This window comes from Mastomys coucha, unplaced genomic scaffold (genome assembly GCF_008632895.1).
Source record: "Mastomys coucha isolate ucsf_1 unplaced genomic scaffold, UCSF_Mcou_1 pScaffold15, whole genome shotgun sequence".
Lineage (NCBI taxonomy): Eukaryota > Metazoa > Chordata > Mammalia > Rodentia > Muridae > Mastomys > Mastomys coucha.
Window position 1 is genome coordinate 47602133 of NW_022196897.1, and position 5600 is coordinate 47607732.

General features: G+C 42.9%; 1 protein-coding gene across 1 annotated transcript in view; it reads right to left on the minus strand.

Moving 5' to 3' along the window:
- The window catches only part of Itgb6 (integrin subunit beta 6), a 125335-nt gene extending 120114 nt beyond the window's left edge, over positions 1-5221 (minus strand). Inside the window, exon 1 of the mRNA XM_031370376.1 lies at positions 5006-5221. The gene's annotated coding sequence lies outside the window, so the exon portion shown is untranslated. The remainder of the gene's footprint in view (positions 1-5005) is intronic.
- Positions 5222-5600: the final 379 nt, after the last annotated feature.

Below are 5600 nucleotides of genomic sequence, written 5' to 3' on the forward strand. Positions count from 1 at the left end.
TCTGATAGAATCCCTAGTGTGACATACCTCTGGGCTCGTCACTGACTGACGCACCACTAACTTGCCTGTGTCTTCCTGAAGCAGGCCATTTATTCAAAAAACTGAAGGAGACAGTTTCTCCGTCCTCACCCACAAAGAATAAGGCACAGGCTGCTGATGGCTACTGAGCATGCGCTTGACCGTGACTCCCACCGCCAGCCTAGAAAGCCTTTTTTTGTTCAGTTCCTATGTCGGTGGCTTGTCTTTGATGAGTGTCAGTGACTGTTGCGTGTAGTGTCCTTCTGTTTCCTTCCCTTACAGATAGAATAAGGATGAGAAGGAGGGATGCAAGGCGCAAGCTCCAGCTGTCACTGGTTAAAAATGCAGTGAGTAGGCTGTGAATTGGCGATTTGGCTCAGGCCAAATCCCCAAGTAAGGTATTCATTCATCAAGAGTGAAAAACTCAGATGGTTATGGGGGTCTGGGTAGGCAATGGGAAAGAAGAAAGATAGGAATGAAGAAATGAATGGACAGAAGGATAGTGAATGAAGCTATTATATAATAGCATCTTTAAGGTACTTTTTTTCCTATTCAGACACATTTTCCATATATATTTCTTATATATGAATATTTTTCCTTCACTGGCTCAGAGCCTGCTGATGTGTCTCTAGCTTTTTCATTTTCTTCTTTTGCCCAGTGTGTGTGTGTGCATGTGTGTGTTTGCATGTGTGTGTTTGCATGTGTGATTAGCACACATGCATTTAAAATAGCTGAAGTATATTCATCAAAGTAAGTAATTTTTTATTAGATGTTTTCTTTATTTACATGTCATAGAATATCTCCTTTCCCAGGTCCCCCTCCAAAAAAATAAAATAAAATAAAATAAAATTAAATTAAAAAAAGAAACCCCTGTTCCCTCCCCCTAGCTTTTTCATTTTCAATGGGGACTAGCTTATTGTCCTCAGTTCTACACAATGGGTAAAGAGCTGGACAAATGGTAATCAACACCCACTTTTAGTTCTAAAAGGTAATTAAGGTAATAGAACATACTGGAAGGAATCAATGAGGACTGCCTTCAGTTGGAGGGCATGTGGCTAGGGGGAGGGAGCTCATGTGGGCCACACTGCTACATTGCCTAGTAAGAATGGAGCCCAATAATGTCCTACAGATTCAATACTTTCTCTGCAACAGTGAGTTTGCCTGCACTTCATAGGGCGTGTTGCAGTTTCTCTTCCTTAGATCTCTTTGGACTCTTCTTGTGTTTCCATTCCTGTAAGTTCTGGGAGGCTCATCCCAGAAGTATTATCTGTCTGTCTCCAGAAAGCTGGACAGGGATTGCTTGGCATTCATCAGGACTGACAGGACCCTCTCCCCAATGTCTGGTCAGGCTTACATAAAGTGTCATGTACTGTGTGGTGGTTGTTAAGAAAGGCAGGGGTCTCCCCAGACTTATGTGTAGGTTTCAGAAAGACAGCCCTGAGATGGTCTCTGCAATAGATTGAAAAATGGCCCCCAATCCATGTCTTTGTATACTGTAGTCTCTTTGGACTCTTTCTATCTCTATTCTTTAATTCTGCTTTGGACTATGTGACAAAGGGATTCTAGCAAACTCGTACAAACTCGTAGAGATTTGAAAAAACCTGAGGCTTGCCGCTACTGCTACAGTGTATCCATGGGGCAACAGTGAAACTAAGGTCAAGCTTATCTGTGAGGCCACACAGCTGAGGGACACATGCCCACAGACAGCCTGTTCTCCATGATATGAGCATGCACCAGTCTCAGCCTGTACTGATCATTTGGGGCCCAAAAGAGACCCTCAGAGGAACCACACCCACTACATCTAACTCAAATTGCCAAAAATTTTGAGCAAATAAATGAAGGTTGAAAGGAAAAAAAAAAAAAAGATAGGACATGCTATGCTGAGCAATCAAACTGCTGAGCAATCCAATTGGAGGCCAGATTTTGCCTTCCACCATTAATCTGTTCCACGCTGAGTTCATAGTGACTATCTAGCCACACAGTTGACCACAGGAAACCTGTGCAAGGAGGATAGAAGGCCAGCTCAGTCTGTCAGTTTCCCCCAGTCAGTCTTTCTGGATGCCTCTGATAAAAGGACTAGGTCACACACCAGTCACAGCTGTGGGACAGAGCTGGAGACTGAGTTTTCCAGGCTCACCCTTCATTGACACTGGAAGTTTACAGATGAGCCAAATGTATGGACATTAAATGAGCAAGTCTGAAGGCATGGCATATGTGAGGTGTGTGCGTGGTGGCTCTCTCGCTCTCTCTCTCTCTCTCTCTCTCTCTCTCTCTCTCTCTCTCTCTCTCTCTCCCTCTCTCTTTCAAGACAGGGTTTCTCTGGATAGTCCTAGATGTCCTGGAATTTGTTCTATAGACCAGGGTAGCTTTGAATTCACAGAGATCTATCTGCTTCTCTCTGCCTCCTGAGAGTTGGGATTAAAGGTGCACACTACCACCCCTGGGCATGCTGTCTATGTGTTAATATCCCTTGGGTTTCCAAATCTTGCAGCATTGGGAGATTTGCCTGTACTCACAAGGCAGCAAACACTAGCCCCTAGCACATCCTTGCTCCTTCCATCTTTTGATTTAACTTCTTACTCCCCAAGACATTTCCAGTTAATCTTTTAGCTCCCCAAGTCAGTGGGATAAACAGACCCAAGCCAGTAGACCTGGGTTATAATTCCAGATCATCTCCTCGGATGGTGGTAGATTGGAGACATGAAGAAAGGATGACCTGTAGTGACATGGACATGGGAGAGGACTCCAGCAGACCTTGGCCAATCTGCATGGATAAGGCCTGGCCTGGCAGTGGCTGGAGGCTGGGACCACAGGAGCATAAGGGAGTCTGAAACAGCCTGAGGCTTCCTGCACAGGAACTCGGTGAAGCAATTTGATGAAGCAGAGACATGAGTGAGTGAGCTTTTTGTCTGTTACACAAAAGATTCATTTTAATATCACAGTATGACATACCTGTGAACCTGCCGTAGGGTTCTCCTAAAAGGTAGGACAATGTGAGCCAGAGAGGTCATTGAGCATAGGACAGACAGTAGTTCAGAATGACTGAGTATAAAATCAAATGCCAGCAGTCTGAAGGGCAGTCAAGGGCTTTCTCTTAGAAACTCCAACTGAAAATAGTAGTCTTGCCGGGCCTGGCTGGCCTAGCTAGCTTGGCAGGGATAACTAGGCACTGTGGCTAGGTATGGGGACTGGGTAGGTCCCTGGATGACCTTGGTCTATTATTAGCACTCATAATCAGCTGCGGCTGATTTTCAAAGTAGCAGTAATAGCAACAGACAGCTTTGGAAACATATTTTGTTTTCAGTAAAGAAAAACTAGTCAAAGCAGTATAGTTTCCCATGGCTAGACCCTGAGTTTGACTCAGGGCTTCTGTGACTATCAATATGCATCGGCTTTTGGAAGGCCTTTAAGAAATCAGTCACTTTTTTTTTTTCTAGAGCCAAATTAAAAATCCTTGAACCTCTCAGGTTACTTCGAAGTTCTTCCCCTGTGGACCATGTCAAAGCAATGCCTGATTGCATGCCTTAGTTATTAGTATCATTTACCTTTCTGCATATCACAGTAGAAGCAAAATCAGACACAAGGATTCAAAGCAGAAGAGGGATTTAACCCTTAAGAACTAGGTACAAAGTCAATGGCTCTTTAGGAGTCTGAAGATGGGATTGAGATTCTACTGGGTTTGGATCCTCAGATGAAAAACTCCTGCCATCATATAATGCCCTAGTCAGCCCATCTAGCTGTAATTTTGCTTTAATATATGGTGTCTGGGGGAAAATACTGACATTGCAAAAATACCATTATATTTTTAATTTGAACTTTTGAGACTGCACTTCATCCTGGGAACACTAGAGGGCAGACGTCAGAGAGAAAAGGCTACCCTGGAAGGGATTGCTCCGGGAAGCCAGGATTTGTAATTCACTACAACACACAATTTTACTTAAGCAGACACTAATGCTTATAGTGTGACCAAGTGACTTCATGGTTGGAATTCAGAATTAAACTCTTATGATCTGCTGTAGCTGTTCAGAATCCACACAGTGAGGAAAAAGTTATTGCTCTCTAAACAGAATCTATCGTCTGTCCATTTTAGACACTTTGGGAGCCGATACAATATAGTTACTTCTGTGAGTCCTTAATTTTAGGGGATACATTATTTAGATGAATAACCTTTCACAGATATTGAATTTTTTAAAAATGCAGTATTGGTCTTAGAGTTCTCACAGTGAATGGTAATGACAACAGGCTTTCCACTCCCAGAAATAAAACATGCTCTCTGTAGTGGCCAGGAGTGACAGTCTTTCCATCTCCATTTCCCCATGACTTTCATGTATTATCTGGACACTAAAACACCACTGTATAACCTGGAGACACTAACGTTAACTGGTCAAATTGGCCAGTCAATTTATATGTCAATGCCAGCATATATATACATACACACATACATACATATATACATATACACACATATATACATACATATAAACATACACACATACATACATTTAAATTCTCAGTTGATCAGTCATTTTGTGCCTTTTGGAAATGCTAGAAAGAACGAATGAACTCTTGTCTCATCACCCAATTAAAAGAAAATCACAGTTACCTCAATCGGAAGCAAGTATCTTAGAATATTCTTTAAAAAGACCACCTAATTCATGATTAAAGCATGTTACCAAGCATCAAGTGAATATAAATTCACTGATTGCTGTCCTTTGACTAATACAAACTTTTTGAAGCAACCGATTAAAGCATGTGTGGTCTAATTGTTGGGAGAGCCACAATAAAGCACACTGAGCTAATAAGGGTCTGCTCCTTTACAAATTCTGGGGTCATACTCATGGGTTCCTAAGTACTGAGAAAGTCGAAATGACATTATGGATCCCCAAAGCAGAGTTGGTCTGTAATGATCCATGGCCAGATAGGAAACACTCAGCTCTAAAACTGGGGGTTGCATTTGTTAGCCATGCAGAAAACTTGGTCCACTTACCTCGCACGGGAGACCCTCTAATGTCAGAAAGTGCTGACACGCGCTATTGTACCCATGAGCAAAGTCTTTGGCAGAAGTGCCATTGATCCTTGTGGTAGTGAATAGACTTAAAACATTCTGTTGTCACCATCCCTGAAAAAGCACATTCATGGGACTATTTCTTCCACCGGCATAATGAGACATTTCATAAAGGCATGTGGGTGTACACCGCTAGGCAGAGATATTGCTGGTGAGTGACAGAGCGCCTGGCTCATTTACACAAACCCCCCAAGCGCGCCGATGAGAATAGGTTAGGTTTAGATTGACGAGCAAATGTGTAGCCAGACTTCTGGCTGACAAATGGCAGAGCTATGCCAGTGCATTCGCTCCTCTGGAGGGAGACCAAAAGTGAAACAGGATCAAGTTCACTCTGAAAGGACATCCAAACCTAGCGGATGGCTGGGTTGGTAAAACATATATAGACACAAAACCCCCAAAATAGAATTTCGAGAGTTCATAGCTGAGCACATACCCAGGCCAGTGACAATGCTTGTGGAGAATCCCTGGACCCTGTGTGTATTTATATTGACATTCCTTCAGAAGGGCCCTGCTGCTT